Below are 23946 nucleotides of genomic sequence, written 5' to 3'. Positions count from 1 at the left end.
GTTAATGTGATGAAAACTCTGGAGCTCTGTGAAGTGTTCAGGTGAGAAGCCAATGATTCCTCAGATTGTGAAGAAGAATTTATTTCAATGGGATCTTCATCCTCTTCTCATGTAGCTGAATCTGGAGTTTCTTCTTTCCAGCTTTCACTCAGATATTTGAGGACTTTGGTACTTTGACTTCTTTTGGTGTAATCAATTGCCAAAAGACCACTAAACATCCTTCGTATCTTAGTGGGAACGTTTCCATCCAACTTTTTATCCATCTTGAAATTGTTTTGCCATTGAACAAAACGTTTCTATATGCTGCATCATCAAGGATGGCCAAACCCTGTGAATAGACAGGAGATGATAACACCAAACGTCCACACATCAAGACTGCCATCTACAACCAGTCCATCTGAAATAGTCACGTCACACATTTCTGAGGTCATGTAGGATTTGCTACCACACCTGGATGTTATCACTGTCCCGCAAGGCCAAAGTTTATAATCTTGATGCTAAGGCATTTTTTGTCAAACACCAAAACATTTTCTGGTTCAGATCCATGTGTACAAGTCCTTTTTCCTCTATAAATGTGAGGGCATTGGAGATCTGAACAGCACATCTCTTTACAGAGTCTTCTGAAATTCCCACCTAAAAATAATAATTGTAAAATCAAATCAAAAATACAATAGATGTTAAAAACAGTAGGGAGAAAATATAAGGATAAATTCAGAATAAATATCCAGAAACCGGTAAAGTGTATGTATAGCCATAACTTGTTTAGTTTTAGACTAGAGATGGATTCTTTGTCATATGTGTGTGTCAGAAGTCTAGCCATTCTAAAACTTGGCTAAACATTGCAGGCTCTTATACATGTAGCACAAACGCCTGCCGCTTTTGCGACAAACATTCGAGGAATTATAAAAAGCATGATTTCCTGTGTTGCTGGCAAATATTTTGTTCTAGGAGATTGTATTAATTGCAGGAGTAATAATGTCATTTATTGACATATGTGGAATGCACATTTTGTAATCTACAATATGTTGGCTGCATATCAAGACCCCTTAGGAGCCGGCAGCCAGAGCGGAGGGTAGTGTGAGCAAACTACAAGAACTTTAAAATGATACAGTCTTTAGTGTTTGTGGTTGCATATTCCTTTTTGGTTGAAGAAAATACAAAATAAAAATGTTTGACTTATTTTGGGAACATTTTTACATGTAACTGAGTAAGCACAGTTTCTATCCAAATGAGTTGTATTAAAAGTTGTAAATGTTTTTACAATAAAAATTAAACAATTATAAAAGGGGATATATTTAAATTTAAATAAATAATCCAGTTATATATACATACAAATTAGTATTAATAATGTTCCAAAGAGAAACTTTAACTTTGTGTGTACTTCTTTTCATAAAATATGGTGTGTTTTAAATTTACATGAATTGAGTTCTGTGTTTTATGTGCAAATTTTGCATTTCCATACATAGCTTTCCTTTTTAATTGCAATCTCCGGTATATTTTGACAATAATTGATGATACAGTTTAGAACATGATGAGCACTAAACCATCGACTCCCCACAGTAAACAAGCTGACATATGCAGTACAGTGAGAGCACAGCATTGTCCAGGTCAAGGGCTTCCCTTCTACTTTTACTTGGGAAAGGTGTTATGAGTTGTGTAGAAAAGAAACCGTTTTTCTCCCAAAGGCCTATACGCAGCTCAGAAAATTGATTACTAGTTTGTAAAAATTATTGCTTTATTGATGTATAAAAAAATTCAGACTTTACTTAGTATTCTCAAAAAAAATGTCGAAAAGCGAAGAATGAAATACGAGAGACGCATATATATTTAAAAGGATCACAACATGAGCTCTGGTGTACAAAACTCTAATGGATGTCCAAAATACCACAATAACTGTACAATGTACATAATAATGTACAATGCACCACTGTGGATTGCCATATGGGGTGTCTCCAACGCGTTTCAATCTCTATTGGATATAAACGATCTTCAGGGGGAAAAAAAAATGTGGGTATCTAATGTATCAAATACATGCCATTAGCATTCAATATCATATAATTTACTTTATTTACATTTGTAACAAGCTGTATATACAGAAAACTAAGGTATTATATTGAATCCTACCTTAAATAGAAAACCAAGTATTGTTAACCAAAGCATATTTTAAAATCATCACAGTTGGATTTTCCACCAGGATCACCCAAACGAGCGACAAACGGGTTGCCCCAATCTGCCTACAAGAGGTCACATGTATGAATTAGGCGTGCAGGGGTACATGGGCGGGAGCAAAAAAGAGGGCCTGGGGAAGGAGAGGAAGGGGGAAAAAAAGGCGGGGGGATGGGAGGTGAATGATGGTAAGTAGAAGTGTGTTATTTATCTCTATGCTACAGATTTAGTTATGACTAACACATACTAGATCTAAAAGATTCCTAAAAGAATATTGATATAAAAAAAGAACAAAGAAAAATGGCCTAAAAGTCTACTGAAGTCTTACCGTGAATAAAGTTATATTATGTGAAAAGATTGTCTACTTACTACTAGCAGTTTTTTGTTTGATCTTATTGTTGCGCCTGCAGTATGCCAGTGTGTCTGTCCAGGTGGATGTGTTTGTCTGCTCTGCTCGTGGTGTTTATATGAGGTTGTGTTGATTACTTCACCTTTGTTCTCACTTGGACCAGACCTCATACACCTGCAGCCCTCCTCTCAGCCCAACCCACCAGCCTTGACCATGTCGAAGGCCGGTCATGTGACCTCATCGGCATTCTGGAGGAAAGCCCTGGCGTCTACCGCCGACTCCATGGCAACGTGGTGTTATGAGTTGATCCTTGAAACATGCTGCAATGTGTGATCTTAACTTTGGTCAAATGTAAGGCTAGTTGGACTTTTATCAAATGCTAGACTGATTGCAAATGCTCCACAATCGCATGCATTTTTTTGTTTCTGAACATTCTCAACATTTATTTTGATTTCATTGTTTACGAACTCTCTCATCATCCAAGATAAATGAAAAATGATGTGTTGCGCTAATATTAACCTTCCAGTCAATTCGTGCTTAGTGTATATATATAAATCCCTCCAACTAATTACTTGGAATGAATGTGGGTGTGATTGGGTCAGGAACACTAAAACCTATACGCTGCAGTATTGTGCTCCAAAAATAAAATGAAACCCAGGATGTCGTCTGTGATAACCATTGGATAAAAATAAAATATAACCATTATATATATTGTCCAATATCAGTATAGGAAATACATATGATTAAAGAGTTAAAATGGTTCCCGACTTAAGGTTTGTTAGCCGTTCTTAGTTGTATTAAATATGCATTTCACTCATCAATATTATTAGGAATAGTCCCATATGTGATGAAAACCGAATCTGTTCACCAAAATCCCCCAATATTGCTGTACAATATAAATGTTTCCAGAGGGATATTCTCAGGTATCACGAATATATGCAATAAAAAAGAAGAGACATCATTGTGCAGTATACGATTATTTAAAACAGCAGCACTTCAACGAGTGCACTCACATAAGCCTGGATATTCAAATGCCTGGATGGAAGAAGACAATCAGCCGCTTGGGGCACGGTGAGTCCTCGCTCATTACAAGCTGCTGACCAGCCATAATACTATGCGTCACTGACTCCACCTACGTGTTGCGTCACCCGACACATGACTTTTTCAAGGTTAGTCATGTGACGCTCAAGTCTCCATTTATATATTGGTGCTAGCGTCAGCGTTACTATAGAAACAGTGGGATCATCATTTTGTTCTTACATCAAACTTGATTTAACATACTACATGAAAACTTTATTAAACATTACATTCAGATTTCAAAATCACTGTTCACCAAGCGCTTATTAATATGCATCTACATTAAAACAAGGAGATACTATTTAATCCACATACTCCCTCACTTTTAAAACTATTTCATTATACTGATAAATTAGATAAAAAGATATTAGGTAGTGCTTCAGTCTTGCTCTAAATCAATCGTAGTCATTACATATTACATAGGTATCCATGCACATACACCAAATTGAACAAAAAAACACATTAAGAGAAAAGAGAAATAATAACTACATAGAGAAATTATATACTTTAGAACGAGAGAGTCAAACCGGAATATAAAGACACTTATCGTTATCATAGTATTACTGTTACACTTAATTAGTGGCAGAGCCTATATATTGGTATTTTTTATATATTTTTTCCTTGTCAAAAGAAGTTTATTGAGTATACAATATTATAAAGATACATAAAGTAAGTTTACAAGGATCTATAAAGTAAGCTCATTGTTTTACAGTAGGGTTTATATAGGTAAATATCATGAAATTTCAAATATTAAACATTGGGTTCACGTAAACCTAAATTAAAGATATATATCATTTCCTTAGTTACTTTTGTAGGTATTTAAATGATTTATACCTACTATACATATTGTTTACAGGTAGAGTGTATATAAGTCAAATAAATTCTGATAATGAGCTTTAATCGTAAGGTGGAGAAAAGGAAAGAGAAGAAAAAGGGTAGAAAGGTAGAGGTATGGTCCACAAGGTTGTCCCGCTCGTCAGTTTATTATTCTTTTTAGTTCTCTTTGAAGCCTTAGAATGGGTGTCTCTGTAAGTCATTTAATCTGTTACCATGGCAACAGGACAGAGTCATTGAAGTTTGACAGGAACTGTTGTTTTATCCAAGGATGCCAAAGTTTTTCAAATTTTGGAATTTGATTTTGATCGATGGCTATCATCTTAGCATGGGACATTGTATTATTCATTCTGTGAATTGTTTCTGCTAGTACCAATGTAGGAGATTTCCATGCCTTGGCCACTGTTTGTTTTGCAGCCGTTATTAGTTGGATCATAAGTTTGAATTGAGAGAGTGTTAACCATTCCGGTTTTAGATTAAGTAAAGTTATATATGGATCTGGTTGTATTATTTTTTTAAAATATTTTAGATGCAATCACGAAGACTTCCTTCCAGAAGGTTTGGATTACTGGGCACGTCCACCATATGTGTAAATGTGTGCCTATTTCTGGAAAACAAAGAGCTGAGGTATTAGGTGAATATTTTGCCACTCTAGCGGGTACAAGGTACCAGCGAGTTAGGACTTTATAATTTGTCTCCAGTGCTAAGATGTTGGGTGAAGATGACTTAGATGTGAGCCATATGTTAGACCAGTCCGTGTCTTCTAAAGTTCGTCCCAGGTCCTCCTCCCACCTCTGAACGTAAGAGGGTCTATTAAGATTTGCTACTCCATATAATTGATTATAAAGTAATGAAATTGTACCTTTAGCAAATGGATCTTTTGTACAGATTGATTCAAAAATGGATAATTGGGATAATGGTGTATCCCCCTTTAGGAATGGTGTATAGAAATTTTTGATTTGGAGATATCTAAATATCTCAGAGTTTGGTAGATCATATTTTTCTCTAAGCGATGGGAATGAAAGGAATGATTTAGATGCTATGAAGTCATTTAGTGTCTGAATGCCTGATGTTGTCCAAGCTTTAAAAGAATTTGGGTAGATCCATGCCGGATAAAAGGCCGGATTTCTGATAAAAGAAAGGAGAGGATTGTGTGGAGATTGTAACTGATATTTGGTTTTTAATTTATCCCAGAGAGATAAGAAGTGTTTAGTTATGGGATTATGAATTTGAAAGCGGTCTTTAGGATCAAGCCATAATAAGTTTGATATTAATAGAGGGTCATTTTCTGAAGCCTCTATAAATACCCATAATGGGATTTCCTGTTTTGCATGGTATTTGGACAGACTGGCCAAATGTGCTGCTCTGTAGTAGTTAGTAAAATTAGGGTATCCCAGGCCTCCTTTATTTTTGGGAAGATGTAGTGTGTGTATAGGTATACGTGGTTTAGAAGAGCCCCATATAAACGAAGTTGCTCTTTTTTGTACTATTCTCAAAAAATAGGAAGGAATTGGAATAGGGAGGACTCTGAATAGATAAAGCAATTTGGGTAGAATAGTCATTTTGATTGCATTAATCTTCCCTATCCAGGATAAAGGAAGTTGCGACCATTGTTTTATTAGATTTGTGATCTGTCTTAATACAGGAGGATAATTGGTTGAGAATAAGTCAGAATGAGATGCTGTTAAATGAATTCCAAGATATGGGATTGATTTTTCTGCCCATGTGAATGGGAGTGCAGCCCTAGCCAGGATCAATTCCATGTTTGTGAGTGAAATATTAAGCACTAGGCATTTCTTAGGATTAATCATAAGGCCGGATAGGGCTGCAAATCCATCAAGAGCTGGTATTAAGTTAGGACCAGAGACCTGTGGTGATGATAGAAAAAGTAATATATTGTCTGCAAATATACATAATTTGTGTGTGATACCTCCTACTTCAATGCCAGTTATAGTTTGGTTTGTTCTGATGTATTGGGCCATGGGTTCGAGTATAAGGGCAAATAATAAGGGAGATAATGGGCAACCCTGTCGGGTACCTCTTTCGATATTAAAGGCATCAGATTTGTATCCATCATATTTTATATAGGCTTTGGGTTTATTATATAATGCTTTGACCCATGTTAAAAAGTGGGGTACAAAACCCCATTTTTGTAATGAATATTGCATATATTGCCAGGATACTGTGTCAAATGCTCTCTTAATATCGAGAGATAGAAAACATAAAGGGATTTTCCGTTTTTTAGCAATATGTGTCAATAACACTGCCCTGCGTATATCATCGCCTGCCTGTCTATTTGGCATGAAGCCTACTTGATCTCTATGTATTAATTTTCCTATAATGCTATTGAGGCGTTTTGCTATTATTTTTGCTAATAATTTAATATCGAGGTTTAACAGAGAGAGAGGCCGATAATTCACACAGGAAGTATCATCAGAAAGGGGTTTTGGGATCATACAAACAATTGCCATTAGTGTTTCTTGCCGAAAAGAATGTCCATCTAGAAGTTTGTTAAAAGTTTCAGTGAGAATGGGAGAGAGTATTTCTGAGAATGTTTTATAGTATAAAGCCGAGTAGCCGTCTGGGCCTGGTCTTTTGTTAAGTTTTAGGTCTTTTATGGCGTTAGCAACTTCATCTATAGTTATAGGCTCATCCAAACTGCTTTTTTGATTCTGAGATAACTCAGGTAAGGTTATTTTTGAGAAGAAGGATTCAGCCTCTGTAGGATTAAATTCATTGTTTGTCTTGTATAAAGTTGCGAGATGTGATTGAAATTTATGGACTATTTTAACTGGATTACAAGTATAAACATTTTTTGATAATTTCAAACGTATTGGTTTGAAAGATTTGTTAGTTGAATTTAATGCCCGAGCCAAATATGTACCTGGTTTGTTTGTATTCATGTAGAAATTGTGTTTGGAGCGTTTGAGGGATTTATCAACTGACTCAGTGAGAAATAGATCGTATTCCAATCTAGATTTTTCCAGATGAGATTTTGTACTCTGAGATGGATTATCTTGGAATGATATGTAGGCTGCATTAAAATTGAGTTCTAGTTTTTTTGCTAGATTTTTGCGTTCCCGTTTAAATAGTGCCATTTGTCTTTGTATTGTACCACGCAAGACAGGCTTATGAGCTTCCCACAGTGTTATTGGGGAGATGTCTGTTGTATTATTAATTGATATGTATTCCTTTAAAGCTTGTTCAATGGCCATCTGATGTAGTGGGTGTTTGAGCATTATGTCCGGTAAGTACCACGTTGGGTCATGCGCTTTTGGTATGGCTGAGGCTATAGTAGTGTATACTGCATTATGGTCAGACCACGGAATCGGAATTATATCTGATGCAATAATTTCTGGTAGCATTCCTATTGTTAGAAAAATATGATCTATTCTGGTGAAGGTTTGATGAGGGTGCGAGAAATAAGTGAATTTCTTTTTCATTGGGTTACTTTCTCTCCATGAATCTACCAGATTGTATTTGGAAAGAAGTTGAGAAAAAGGTAATCTAGAGGTTATTTTGGATGGTGTAAAAGGTGATTTATCTAGAAATGGGAGGAGGACCTGGTTCGAATCCCCACACATTATCACTGTTCCTATTTTGTGTGTATTAACCACTTGTAATATATGTGAGAGGAATGGTGTAGGTTGTTTGTTGGGAGCATAGTAGGAAATCACCGTGATTGCTGTATCCATTATATAACCCATGAGTATCAGGTATCTACCTTCTGGGTCTTTAATTTCTGATGATAAGGTGAATGGTGTGGATCGGTGAAATGCAATTAGAGTTCCCCTTTGCTTGGTACAGGCAGAAGCCGTGTAAATTTGTTGATAAAAAGGAGAAATATATTTTGGAGTAGAATCTTTGGTGAAGTGTGTTTCTTGGAGGCATACTATGTGAGCCTTCTTGTTATGAAAGTACGGAAGGCTTTGGTCCTTTTTTGAGGGACATTTATTCCCTGAACATTCAGGGAAAGTATATTCAGTGGTGCCATGGCAACAGATCAAATAGTTTTGACTTACTTTTTGTTATGCAGAGCTGACTGCGCAGATCAACCTGTGTGGACTGAAGAGATGAAAAGATAGAAAAGAAACCAGTGAATTCTGGAGTAAAGAGTAAACAAAAAACATATGAGATTAGATGATACATTGTATAAATTATTTTTTGCAAGTAATCACAATTTATCCGTGAAAGAGAATAAATATCTCTCTCAGGGGAATAAGTGCCTTCGTCACACTCCCACATAATATGGTTGGGAGAATGAGGAGGGCTAATGGGGGTACACGGATCTTCCGCTTACAGGAGAGAAGTGCTATGTCAAAAGACATCAGAATGATGTTTCATTAATTGGAGTGCAGAATATAGTTTTTGTTGAAATTATTTATTTCAGGGTGGTTGTATATGGTTAGTCTTGCCCTAGGCTAAATAATTCAGTTAGAAAGGTACTGTTAATAACTTTGGTATTGATGAAGATAATTTGAATTATTTTGGGATTTTAACCCTTTTAGAGTAAACAATTACATATTTTATTCATATGTAGCTGTTTAGATATGTTAACTCATAAAATTGAGGTTGTATTGCCTCAGATTAGAATAAACAAAAACATAATTCTAGGAACTAGTTATGTAATAATATATTTGTTTTAAGAAAAAAAAGAAAAAGCTTCCATTACTTCTGGATTATTGAACATATTTGTCCTAAAAAGTAATAAATCTATTGTTATTACCTGATAATATATAACTGAACAAGAATTTCCTTATTTCACTTATATATTCTAAGGCTATATGAATCAGAAGTAATAAGAAATATAACTGGAATGTAACATGATCCCACACAGTGTGTGACTATCAGAATGCAGTTACATTCAGTTATAAATACAGGTTTTTTATAGAGAACCATCTCTTAGTATAATAAATGAAGAGATATCAGGAATTAGGATGTCAGTCCATTGAATCGTCTTGGTCCATGGATGATGTGGCATAACGGCCTCTTTTGTGAGAATGATGATTCCCATTTTGTTCTGAAATTTTCAGGGTGCTGCCTGAAGGTGAAGATGATGCCATTCTTCTGCGTGTGGGAGTGTTGCTGCTTGTGGGTTCTGTCAGATTTAATTTTAAAAGGGTTTGTTGTAGTTCATCTGCTGATCTGCTTCTGTAAATTGTACCTTGGTGGTTAAATCTGACTGAAAAGGAGAAGCCCCATTGATACATAATGTTGTGGCGTTGCAGTTCCATTAGTTGGGGTTTCATGGATCGTCTTTTATTAATAGTAAGTTGGGATAGGTCAGCAAAAATGTGATAATTGTGTCCTTGAAAATTAAGTTCCTTTTTTTTCTCTTGCAGCAATTAGTATTTGTTCTTTCGTTCTGTAATAATGAAATTTTGTGATTATATCACGTGGGGGTCCATCTTTCTTTTTGGCTGTGAGGGCTCTGTGTACTCTGTCCAGTTCTAAACGTTCAATAGGGATATCTGGCTTTAGTTCTTGTAATAGAGCAGTAATAGTAGATTGCAGGTCTGTCACAGTTTCAGGTATTCCCCTTATGCGCAAGTTTGAACGTCTGGCTCTATTTTCGTAATCTTCAAGCTTAGTTTGAAGTATTAAATTCTCTTCTTTTAATTGTTCCAATTCTGTTATATTTTCTTGGGTTGTAATTTCAATTTCATCCATTTTTATTTCTAAGGCTGCGGTGCGGTTTCCCAGCTCTCTTATTTCTTTGGTTAGGCTTTTTGTTATTTGGTCTGAGGTTTGTTTTAAAGCCTTATGAAGCATCTTTTCAAATTGTAATAATATTACTGGGGATGCTGAGGAGGCTTGTGGAGAAGTTTGTGAGAGGATTTGTTCTGTATCTGACTCAAATGGAGAGTCTTGCTGTGACATTTTCTGTCTGTGAGAGCGCCCTGATGCTGTATCTTGTGAGGTGACTGGAGCTGCTTCAGCTGCAGTGAGTGCCTGTGAGCTCTTTGTGAGGTGATTTTTATTTCTGCCACGGTTTCCTCCCAGTACCATATTTCCTGCCCAAACTTTCACAGTTTGTTCCCTGGGGCAAAAAGGTTCAAATGGATACCTTTTGAGGCTGCAGGCTCCGCTTTGTCCTTCTCTTCTCTCCTCAGCGGTGCGGAGCTCTAACAATGCATGTCTGCTCCGCTAGGCTCCGCCCATCTCCCCCTTTTATATATTTTTTAATTAAAAAACTGGGGTTAGTAAATAGTAATGTAAATTATGCCGTATTAAAAAATATTAAAACATCCAAAATTTAGAAAGAAAACAAGAATAATAAAATCTTCAAGAACTATGGAAAAAAACTAATAGTCTGATATGAAACAATTTAAGTCAAAATCAATATTTAACCCCCTCGATACATGCTGTTTTGGCTATCCTAACCCGTATCGGCAACACAGGCACGCCGATTACGCGTGTCATTCATATGAATCTAAGCTTATATTGGATGGTTTTTGCCTGGCGTTTGTTTTTATGTTTTTTATGAATAAACCAATTTTTAAAATTTACTACACCATGGGAGCTCTTTCTTTGTATATCCTTTGACATATCAATGATGGGCATACCAGGACCAACTACTTAATAAGGATACATTCGGAACACTCACCGTGGATACCAGGGAGCAGTGACCTCCATAAAAAGCACTACAGGCCTACTACCCCTGAAGGGGTACCTGGATCCGGTGAGTAGGAATTCTGAAGGGGGAGCACAGAAGTCACCTGGAATAATATTTAAGCACCAAGTCACCTTGATGTTGTCCAGATTTGATGCAGACATTATTACGCATATGGGACTTTTAATTATTATTTTTTCTTTTTTCTTTCCTCAGTTGTTTGTTTGCATATTAGAGACTTTGTGTTCATTCTCTGCTACTACTTAGGGGATATTGTACTAATTACTGCACCTGTTTTGGAGGATCATATTTTGTGAGTCTCTGAACTCTCAGTGATGTGACAAAAAAATAATATATTTTTCTTCATATGTAGATGTGAAATTGGTATATGTGGGCTGTGGGTGGTTTATATGTGCAGCTTTCTTTCCCACCGCATATGTATATACCATACAGAGCCATAGGATGGATACTTAGGCTTATACTTCCTCCTTTTCATTTACTTATTAAGGTAGGAGATTCTCTATCGTTTAGCCTATTCTAGTCCACTATAATACCTCTACTCAAATTCCTTCTTGTTATAGACTTCCAGGTAGCGCCACACACCCCTCTTGTTCACACATATAAAAAACCGCATTGACCACATGTGGGTTTGTGGGGACAAACAAAATGAACTGCGTAGCGAACGGAAGTGGCGTGTCACGTTCGGTAAGTCCGACCGGTTTTGTCAGTGCGTTCAGAGGTCATCAGGGATCATACGTACTGGCACGCCGCTTCCTTAAATACACACACCAAACGAAGGTATCCAATCTGGTGACATCCCACCGGATGGCCATATGTGATGTTTCAGATGTGCCATCACTCACCAATTCTTGTTTACCCACTGTCTACCTCTGTACCAATATGTAAAGAGAACTCAATGTTTGTGGTCAAAAGGGAAGAAGACATTCAGTTGAGGGTTAATGTGATGAAAACTCTGGAGCTCTGTGAAGTGTTCAGGTGAGAAGCCAATGATTCCTCAGATTGTGAAGAAGAATTTATTTCAATGGGATCTTCATCCTCTTCTCATGTAGCTGAATCTGGAGTTTCTTCTTTCCAGCTTTCACTCAGATATTTGAGGACTTTGGTACTTTGACTTCTTTTGGTGTAATCAGTTGCCAAAAGACCACTAAACATCCTTCGTATCTTAGTGGGAACTTTTCCATCCAACTTTTTATCCATCTTGAAATTGTTTTGCCATTGAACAAAACGTTTCTATATGCTGCATCATCAAGGATGGCCAAACTCTGTGAGTAGACAGGAGATGATAACACCAAACGTCCACACATCAAGGCTGCCATCTACAACCAGTCCATCTGAAAAAGTCACTATCACGCATTTCTGAGGCCATGTAGGATTTGCTACCACACCTGGATGTTATCACTGTCCTGCAAGGCCAAAGTTTGTAATCCTGATGCTAAGGCATTTTTTTGTCAAACACCAAAACATTTTCTGGCTTCAGATCCATGTGTACAAGTCCTTTTTCCTCTATAAATGTGAGGGCATTGGAGATCTGAACAGCACATCTCTTTTAGGCTGGGTTCACACTGGTCCGACAAACGCTCCGACATTGGGAGCTCATGTCGCATGACGTGTGAAATCCAATGTTTCCCTATGGGAGCCGTCCTAACTGGTCCGACACAAGTCGTTCCGACTTTAGAAATGCTCCCTGTACTACATTGGTCCGACTTTGGTCCTACTTCAGCCTATTGACTATCATTGAAGTCGGATCAAAGTCGGATTGCCGTCTCGCATGATCTGACTTCGGCACGCGACTTGTGCTCTGATGATCTTGAGGGGGAACTCCGCGCCAAATTTTAAATAAAAAACCGGCATGGGTTCCCCCTCCAAGAGCATACCAGGCCCTTGGGTCTGGTATGGACCTTAAGGGGAACCCCCTACGCCGAAAAAGCGGCGTGGGGGTCCCCCCAAATCCATACCAGACCCTTATCCGAGCACACAGCCCGGCCCGACAGGAATGGGGGTGGGGACGAGCGAGCGCCCCCCCCCCCTGAACCGTACCAGGTCGCATGCCCTCAACATGGGGGGGTTGGTGCCTTGGGGGAGGGGGGCGCACTGCGGCCCCCCCACCCCAAAGCACCTTGTCCCCATGTTGATGAGGACAAGGGCCTCTTCCCGACAACCCTGGCCGTTGGTTGTCGGGGTCTGCGGGCGGGGGGCTTATCGGAATCCGGGAGCCCCCTTTAATAAGGGGGCCCCCAGATCCCGGCCCCCCACCCTATGTGAATGAGTATGAGGTACATCGTACCCCTACCCATTCACCTAGGGAAAGTGTCAATTAAAAAAAAAACACTACACAGATTTTTAAAGTCATTTATTAGACAGCTCCGGGGGTCTTCTTCCGACTTCGGGGGGTCTCTCCGGTTCTTCTCCACGCTCTCCGGATCTTCTGCCGGGCTCCTCCTCTCTCTTCTGCTCTTTTGCCGCTCTTTTGCTATAGAGGAGGAGCCCGGTCTTCAGTCTTCTGCCTTCTGCCCTCTTCTCTTCTTCTGATGTTGACACGACGCTCTCTCCGGCTGGAATGCTCTCTGTGCGCTCTGCTATGGCTTATATAGGCGGTGACCCCGCCCCCTTATGCCGTCACAGTCCCTGGGCATGCTGGGATTGTGACGGCATAAGGGGGCGTGGTCATCGGGTGATGACGACGCCCCCTAAAACGTCACAGTCCCAGCATGCCCAGGGACTGTGACGGCATTAGGGGGCGGGGTCACCGCCTATATAAGCCATAGCAGAGCGCACAGAGAGCATTCCAGCCGGAGAGAGCGTCGTGTCAACATCAGAAGAAGAGAAGAGGGCAGAAGACTGAAGACCGGGCTCCTCCTCTATAGCAAAAGAGCGGCAAAAGAGCAGAAGAGAGAGGAGGAGCCCGGCAGAAGATCCGGAGAGCGTGGAGAAGAACCGGAGAGACCCCCCGAAGTCGGAAGAAGACCCCCGGAGCTGTCTAATAAATGACTTTAAAAATCTGTGTAGTGTTTTTTTTTTAATTGACACTTTCCCTAGGTGAATGGGTAGGGGTACGATGTACCCCATACTCATTCACATAGGGTGGGGGGCCGGGATCTGGGGGCCCCCTTATTAAAGGGGGCTCCCGGATTCCGATAAGCCCCCCGCCCGCAGACCCCGACAACCAACGGCCAGGGTTGTCGGGAAGAGGCCCTTGTCCTCATCAACATGGGGACAAGGTGCTTTGGGGTGGGGGGGCCGCAGTGCGCCCCCCTCCCCCAAGGCACCAACCCCCCCATGTTGAGGGCATGCGACCTGGTATGGTTCAGGAGGGGGGGGGGCGCCCGCTCGTCCCCACCCCCATTCCTGTCGGGCCGGGCTGTGTGCTCGGATAAGGGTCTGGTATGGATTTGGGGGGACCCCCACGCCGCTTTTTCGGCGTAGGGGGTTCCCCTTAAGGTCCATACCAGACCCAAGGGCCTGGTATGCCCTTGGAGGGGGAACCCATGCCGGTTTTTTATTTAAAATTTGGCGCGGAGTTCCCCTTAAAGATTCATACCAAACACAGTGGCGGGGATCCAAGTCGGATCCCCGTTCATTGAAAGTCGGACATATGCCGGCTCCATGTCGCAGGGCAAAGTCGGATCCAAAGTAGGACGGCTGTCGTGTCGCACCAGTGTGAACCCAGCCTCACAGTGTCTTATGGAATTCCCAAATAACAAAAAAAAAAAATTGTAAAATCAAATCAATAATACAATAGGTGTTAAAAACAGTAGGGAGAAAATATAAGGATAAATTCAGAATAAATATCCAGAAACCGGTAAAGTGTATGTATAGCCATAACTTGTTTAGTTTTAGACTAGAGATGGATTCTTTATCATATGTGTGTGTCAGAAGTCTAGCCATTCTAAAACTTGGCTAAACATTGCAGGCTCTTATACATGTAGCACAAACACCTGCCGCTTTTGCGACAAACATTCGAGGAATTATAAAAAGCATGATTTCCGGTGTTACTGGCAAAGATTTTGTTCTAGGAGATTTTATTAATTACAGGAGTGTTAATGTCATTTATTGACATATGTGGAATGCACATTTTATAATCTACAATATGTTGGCTGCATATCAAGACCCCTTAGGAGCCGGCAGCCAGAGCGGAGGGTAGTGTGAGCAAACTACAAGAGCTTTAAAATGATACAGTCTTTAGTGTTTGTGGTTGCATATTCCTTTTTGGTTGAAGAAAATACAAAATAAAAATCTTTAACTTATTTTGGGAACGTTTTTACATGTAATTGAGTATGCACAGTTTCTATCCAAATTAGTTTTTTTGAAAGTTTTAAAAGTTTTTACAATAAAAATTAAACAATTTATAAAAGGGGATATATTTAAATAATAAACAATAAAAAATAATCCAGTTATATATTCATACAAATTAGTATGAATAATGTTCCATATAGAAACTTAAACTTTGTGTGTACTTCTTTTCATAAAATATGGTGTGTTTTAAATTTACATGAATTGAATTCTGTGTTATGTGCAAATTTTGCATTTCCATACATAGCTTTCCTTTTTAATTGCAATCTCCGGTACATTTTGACAATAATTGATGATACAGTTTAGAACATGATGAGCACTAAACCATCGACTCCCCACAGTAAACAAGCTGACATATGCAGTACAGTGAGAGCACAGCATTGTCCAGGTCAAGGGCTTCCCTTTTACTTTTACTTGGGAAAGGTGTTATGAGTTGTGTAGAAAAGAAAACGTTTTTCTCCCAGAGGCCTATACGCAGCTCAGAAAATTGATTACTAGTTTGTAAAAATTATTGCTTTATTAATGTATAAAAAATTCAGACTTAGCATTCTCAAAAAAAAATGTCAAAGCGAAGAATGAAATACGAGAGATACATATATATTTAAAAGGATAACAACATGAGCTCTGGTGTACAAAACTCTAATGGATGTCCAAAATACCACAATAACTATGTACAATGCACCACTGTGGATTGCCATATGGGGTGTCTCCAACGCGTTTCAATCTCTATTGGATATAAACGATCTTCAGGGGGGAAAAAAAATGTGGGTATCTATAATGTATCAAATACATGCCATTAGCATTCAATATAATTTAATTTACTTTTATTTACATTTGTAACAAGCTGTATATACAGAAAACTAAGGTATTATATTGAATCCTACCTTAAATAGAAAACCAAGTATTGTTAACCAAAGTATATTTTAAAATCATCACAGCTGGATTTTCCACAAGGAGCACCCAAACGAGTGACAAACAGGTTGCCCCAATCTGCCTACAAGAGGTCACATGTATGAATTAGGCGTGCAGGGTTACATGGGCGGGAGCAAAAAAGAGGAGCTGGGGAAGGAGAGGAGAGGAAGGGGGAAAAAAAAGGCGGGGGGATGGGAGGGGTGGGGACAGGAGGTGAATGATGGTAAGTAGAAGTCTGTTATTTATCTCTATATGCTATAGATTTAGTTATGACTAACACTTACTAGATCTAAATTTGATGGTGTATATATAATTACCTTATCTCTGGCCGCAAATCAGGAGAATATGAAATATGTCACTATTTCTGGCGGTGAAGGGAATGTTGGTCTATCATGTACATGCATTTGATGGGCAGGTTAGATGTCCATCACAGGAATCCAAATTCTAGGCTGCATAAGAAGTATATGTGTGTATATGTGTGTGTGTAAATAGATATATATCTAAAAGAATATTGATATAAAAGAAGAAGACCAAAGAAAAATGGCCAAAAAGTCTACTGAAGTCTTACTGTGAATAAAGTTATATTATGTGAAAAGATTGTCTACTTACTACTAGCAGCTTTTTGTTTGATCTTGTTGCGCCTGCAGTATACCAGTGTGTCTGTCCAGGTGGATGTGTTTGTCTGCTCATGGTGTTTATATGTGGTTGTGTTGATTATTTCACCTGTGTTCTCACTTGGACCAGACCTCATACACCTGCAGCCCTCCTCTCAGCCCAACCCACCAGCCTTGACCACGTCAAAGGCCGGTCATGTGACCTCATCGGCATTCTGGAGGAAAGCCCCGGCGTCAACCGCCGACTCCATGGCAACGTGGTGTTATGAGTTGATCCTTGAAACATGCTGCAATGTGTGATCTTAACTTTGGTCAAATGTAAGGTTAGTTGGACTTTTATCAAATGCTAGACTGATTGCAAATGCTCCACAATCGCATGCATTTTTTTTGTTTCTGAACATTCTCAACATTTATTTTGATTTCATTGTTTACGAACTCTCTCATCCAAGATAAATGAAAAATTATGTGTTGCGCTAATATTAACCTTCCAGTCAATTCGTGCTCAGTGTGTGTGTGTGTGTGTATATATATATATATATATATATATATATAATATATCTCCCTCCAACTAATTACTTGGAATGAATGTGGGTGTGATTGGGTCAGGAACACTAAAACCTATACGCTGCAGTATTGTGCTCCAAAAATAAAATGAAACCCAGGATGCCGTCTGTGATAACCATTAAATAAAAATAAAATATAACCATTATATATATTGTCCAATATCAGTATAGGAAATACATATGATTTAAAGAGTTAAAAAGGTTCCCAACTTAAGGTTTGTTAGCCATTCTTAGTTGTATTAAATATGCATTTCACTCATCAATATTATTAGGCATAATCCCATATGTGATGAAAACCGAATCTGTTCACCAAAATCCCCCAATATTGCTGTATAATATAAATGTTTCCAGAGGGATATTCTCAGGTATCACGAATATATATAAAATAAGTGCAGCGCTATAAATTATACAAAAGTGAGGTGACAAATGTGAATATCAACATATAACATGGAAAAACAGAAATAAAAGCTGCGCTTAAAGGATGCTCAATAATAATAAAAATTGTGAAAGCAAAAGCAGCCAGCACCAAAGGTCTAGTCCCAAAACCTCACAGTAAAAAGAAATAAAAAGGATGCGGCGCTAAAAAATGAGTTAGGGTGAAACCATAAATAAAGGGAAAAGAACTAAGGCAAGTCTTATCCACATCAAAAACAAAGTAAATTAAATATGTGCAAAAAATAAATAAATATTGCTACAATATGACAATTGAATATAGGGATGAGCACTAATATCCAAAAGAGTAATAAATAACGATATGTGAAAAATAACAAATGTGAAGGAGAAAAACCCCTAGATATAAAGTCCACAAGATGATGAAATGATCTGTGATTGAAAAAAGAAGAAAAAGTGCCAAAAAAAAATGCAGATGAAGATGCAGGTAGGGGAATCTTCTGTATCTCGTCACACCCAAGGTGGAAAATCAAATGCGCTTACCGGATCCTGGTGACTGCTATTACGGCAGTCTTAGTCAGCACAGGGAAATCGGTCTCCCCACAACCTTGGCATACAGCAACCGTAAGCAGCAGTTGATTCTCAGGGGTATAAAGCAAAAAAACAATCCATAGCGTAATATGTCCGAACAGTTAATTTATTAAAAAGGAATTGCACTTACAAAATCATGGTGAAAACCAGCGTATTGTCGTAGTACACAAACTTCAGCGTCTCCGTCTGTTGCCTCCACTTCCTAGGTTCGTGTAAAGCCCAACCAAGAACGGACACGATGACGTCGTAGGCTGCAATCCGACTGCAGCAGCCTCTGTCCTCTAGGCTGATCTCAGTCTCCAGCTGGTCAATCTGCTGCTCTGTCCTATCGTGACGAAACGCGTAGGGAGGAGCCTATGACGTCATCACGTCCGTTCTCAGTTCTTGGCTCCTCCAAGGTGGGACAGATGATAAATTGGGACCCTGCAGGGTTACTATTGTGGAATTGTTTATAGTGTCTGGGTACTGTATGTTTGGGGTCCCTGCCCTTGATTAGGGCTATATGTTCCCCTACTCTCGTTGTAAATGTTCTAGTGGTGCTGTCTATGTATTGTTTGCGGCACGGACAAGTAATAAGGTACACTATGTATCTTGTACTGCATGTGCAAAACGATTTCACAGTGTATCTTTTCCCAGTAGTAGTAGGTGAAAACTCTGTGACCTTGCGTCTGTCAAGTGTGTTGTGTTGGCATACAACGCACTTTCTACATGGGTAAAAACCTATCATGTTATGAAAGAAGGAGGGTCGGGACGGTGGATTGATCACATTGGGGGCTATCCGGCACTGTAAAGATGGTGCTCCCCTAAATATAACCTTGGCCTCCTCTGGTATGAGTTTACCCAAAATGTTGTCTTGTCTCAAAACTTCCCAATGTTTCTTCACGATATTTTGGATTTGTTTGTGCTGGATTGAAAAAGATGTCAACATAGCCAATTTAAGTTTTTCGTCAGGATCTTTCTTTGGCTTTATCTCAAGCAGACTTTTCCTCTCGGTGTTCATAGCTCTTTGGACCTCAAAATCCAAACTGGCATTATCGTAACCTTTGTCAATAAATTTTTGTTTCAAGACACCTGCCTGTATGGTAAATACATCGGTATCTGTACAGTTCCTGCGGAGCCTGAGAAATTTTCTCTGCGGGACTGCACTCAGCCAAGACCTGTGATGGCAACTATTTACAGGGATGAAGCCATTGCGATCAGTGAGTTTGAAATACGTATTGAATCTAAACTTTTTTTCCACTATTTCTATTTGTAGGTCAAGAAAATTAATCTTGGTTTCGCTGGCTTCATATGTTAGAGAAATACACCTGTCGTTGGAATTTAAACACTCAAAGAATTGCTTGAGTGTGTCAAATGTGCCATTCCATAGGAGGAGGATGTCGTCTATGTACCTGGCCCATAAAACCAACGACGTGGTGTCATGGGCATAGACGAAATCCTCCTCCCATTTGGCCATAAAAAAGTTTGCAAGGCTAGGTGCGAACTTAGCCCCCATGGCCACTCCCCGCTGTTGGAGGTAGTAGCCATGGTTGAACCAAAAATAATTGTGTTTGGTTGCGAACTCCAATAGTTCTATTAGATAGTCACGTTGGAATGGTGCAAGGGAGTGTTCGCGGTTCAAAAAATGTTTCACTGCTTCTAACCCTTTTTCATGGGGTATACAAGTGTATAATGATGCCACGTCAGCTGTGGCCATAATATAGCCTTCTTGTATATTGATATTTTCAAGAAGTCTGATAGTGGAACCGGTATCTTTTAAGTACGAAGGTGTTTGTTTCACTAACGGTTGTAAGTAAAAGTCTATGTATTTACCTATTCTAGCCGTGACGGAATTGATGCCGCTAACGATAGGTCTCCCGGGGGGACACACTGGGTTTTTGTGGATTTTAGGTAAATAATATATTGTAGGAATTCTAGGTGCCGTTGGGACCAAAAAGGCCTTTTCTTTTTGACTTAAAATTTTCAAGTCATAGCCCTTTGAAATAAGTTTTTGTAATTGTTTTTTATATATTCTAGTAGGGTTGTTGGGGAGTGTCTGATATGTACCTGGTTCGTTTAAGATTCTAAACATCTCTTCTTCATATTGGTTCTTGTCAAGAACCACTATCCCCCCACCCTTGTCTGCAGGACAAACTACCAAGTTTTTATGTGCACATAAGGATTCTAATCCATCCTTTGATAGTGGAGAATGGCGAATGTGCTTAATTGGTAGTTTAGAGAGGTCACTGAGGACAAGATCTCTATAACGAATATATGCAATAAAAAAAGAAGAGACATCATTGTGCAGTATACGATTATTTAAAACAGCAGCACTTCAACGAGTGCACTCACATAAGCCTGGATATTCAAATGCCTGGATGGAAGAAGACAATCAGCCGCTTGGGGCGCGGTGAATCCTCGCTCATTACAAGCTGCTGACCAGCCTCAATACTATGCGTCACTGACTCCTCCTAAGCATTGCGTCACCCGACACGTGACTTTTTCAAGGTTAGTCATGTGACGCTCGAGTCTCCATTTATATATTGGTGCTAGCCTCAGTGTTACTATAGAAATAGTGGTATCTTTGGATCATCATTTGTTCTTACATCAAACTTGATTTAACATACTACATAAAGACTTTATTAAACATTACATTCAGATTTAAAAATCACTGTTCACCAAGCGCTTATTAATATGCATCTACATTAAAACAAGGAGATACTATTTAATCCACATACTCCCTCACTTTTAAAATTATTTCATTATACTGAAAAATTAGATAAAAAGATATTAGGTAGTGGTTCAGTCTTGCTCTAAATCAATCGTAGTCATTACATATTACATAGGTATCCATGCACATACACCTAATTGAACAAAAAAAACCACATTAAGAGAAAAGAGAAATAATAACTACATAGAGAAATTATATACTTTAGAAGAGGGGGCCAAATCGGAATATAAAGACACTTATCGTTATATCATAGTATTACTGTTACACTTAATTAGTATTTGGATCTACATTACTCAAACATATAAAAAGTTTTTACAACTAAAATTAATAAAATAATTTTAATATAGAACGTGTCTAGAAACCCCTCTAGTGGTTGCTTACCCTAATTACATGTTGTCTGACAAACTGAGCTGTCCAGATTGGCAGAGCCTATATATCTTTTAATTAAAAAACTGGGGTTAGTAAATGGTAATGTAAATTATGCTGTATTAAAAAATATTAAAACATCCAAAATTTAGAAAGAGAAAACAAGAATAATAAAATCTTCAAGAACTATGGAAAAAAACTAATAGTCTGACATGAAACAATTTTAAGTCAAAATCAATATTTAACCCCCTAGGCGCAAGTGTACACAAAAATCCAAGTGTACACAAAAATTTCACTTTTGCTCAATTCTCTCATTTTGTTAGATACACGCCACACTGGAGAGGATCTATCAATGGTCCAAAATTTTAAGCCAGTAGGGTCTTTATTGTGGTGGGTTGTGAAGTGTTTAGAAACACTGTGCTTTGGAAAACCGTTCCTAATATTCTGTATATGTTCTCTAATGCGTTTCCACAATGGTCGTTTTTGTTCTCCCCACATATTGTAGGGAGCATGCACATTGTAGCACATAAACCACTCCCTCAGTCCTACAAGAAATACAATCTTTAATTTCATATTCCTTCTTTGTGCTTGTAGACTCAAATTTTGTGCACTTTTGTCCCTTAAAATTCGTGTTTTTACATGCAAAACATCTTTTGCACGGGTTGAAACCTTTACCCTGGAAAAAAGTTAGACCTGCTGAATTTTTTGGAGGATCGGGGAAATTTTTTACTACTAGGTCTCTTCAACGTGGGGGCTCGTCTATAGATGAAATGGGGTCTTTCAGGTAGACTATTTTGAAGCGTTTTATCAGCTTTGAGAAGAGGCCAGTATTTTTTGATTATTTTTTCCACCTGTTTGTGTTGAGCACTGTAATTCATTATATAGTGGAATCTCCTTTTGTTGTTGGTGGTTTTTTGGTTTGTCTTGGATTAATTCATCTCGTGGCATTTGGAGTACTTCCTGTATTTTATCTTCAATGAATTCCTCATTGTACCCTTTTGCTCGGAATTTATCTCCTATCCACTTTGCTTGTTCCAGATATTCATTATTATTTAAACAGTTTCTTCTAAGCCTAATCATCTGGCCCTTTGGTATGTTTATCAACCAGGGCTCATGATGGCAACTGTAGCTGTTTCTACCGGTTTAAAAAAAGTTTTTGTACTAATACCAACTTCCACAACCTTTATTTGCAAGTCTAGAAAGTTTACAACCTCACCATTAATTTCATACACAAGTTTAATATTTTTATGGTTGACATTAAGTCGATCAAGAAAATAGGGTAAGACTCTCTTTGTCCCCCTCCCATATTAAAATGCAATCATCTATAAACCTCCTCCATAGCTTCAGATTTGCAGGTTTATTAGAAAAAATGGTTTGGTCCTCCCAGTTGGCCATAAAAATATTGGCTACACTGGGTGCATAATGTGCACCCATTCCAATGCCATTCAATTGCCTATAGTAATCTCCGTTGTACCAAAAATAGTTGTGTTGCATCCCAAAAGCTAGACATCTCAAAATAAATCTTTGCTTGGAGATAAAATTCCCAAATTTTTTCCATGGCCCACTTCGTAGCTTGAATTGCATCATCATGATCTATTATTGTGTATAATGAGGAAACATCTGCCGTGGCTAACCAATATTTTATGTTGTGGCCTTAATTCTAGATTGTTCAAGATTTGGATCAGATGCTTGGTGTCCCTTAAATATGCCACTGTATTTGGTACTAAAGGTTGTAGGTAATTATCCACATATTCTCCCAACCTTGCTTTTATGGATTGGATTCCGTTGATTATTGGTCTTCCCGGTGGTTGTGTGATTTTTTTTTTTTTTTTTTTGTGAATTTTTGGTACTGTATAAATAATGGGTACTTTGCACGTATCAGGAACCAAATATTTCTCTTCTTTTTTAGTTAAAATATTTTTTAAACTACCTCTCAGTTTTTTTGGATTTTGCTCATCAATCCAAGATATTGTCAAAATTTCTTCAGAAATCAAGACCGGTGTACATGCTGCCATATACATGACCGGTTCCTTTAGAACAACAAAGGTTGCTTACTGTAACCCAATGATTGCCGTGCACATGTAGTATTTGAATGAAATCATCAGTTGGGGACCCAACTGGTTCACCAGAAATGACTGCAGCTAGCACCACAGTACTCTGTAAACCATCTATTTGTGGAAATAGTTTTCCAATGAAATAATGTGCTACATCCATGTGATCAGTTGACAGCCAATTAGTTTTTTGAGATCTCTCCAGTGGCACATTGACAAGTGCTGCAGAGAACCAATTTTCTTGATTTTGCTTATATTCCTCTGCTAGATTATTCTTCCACAGAGGACCAATGTAATTCTTCATCTGTACATAAACAAAAATAGTTCAACATTTTAGGAATTTTTTTTTAAGTTATTGAAGTGTCTTGGTATGATTTATAATACAATATTGGGCCTCTT

This window comes from Aquarana catesbeiana, linkage group LG01, assembly GCF_042186555.1.
Source record: "Aquarana catesbeiana isolate 2022-GZ linkage group LG01, ASM4218655v1, whole genome shotgun sequence".
In the NCBI taxonomy this organism is placed as follows: Eukaryota; Metazoa; Chordata; class Amphibia; order Anura; family Ranidae; genus Aquarana; species Aquarana catesbeiana.
The sequence above is the reverse complement of the archived record's forward strand: the minus strand, read 5'-3'. Positions refer to the sequence as shown.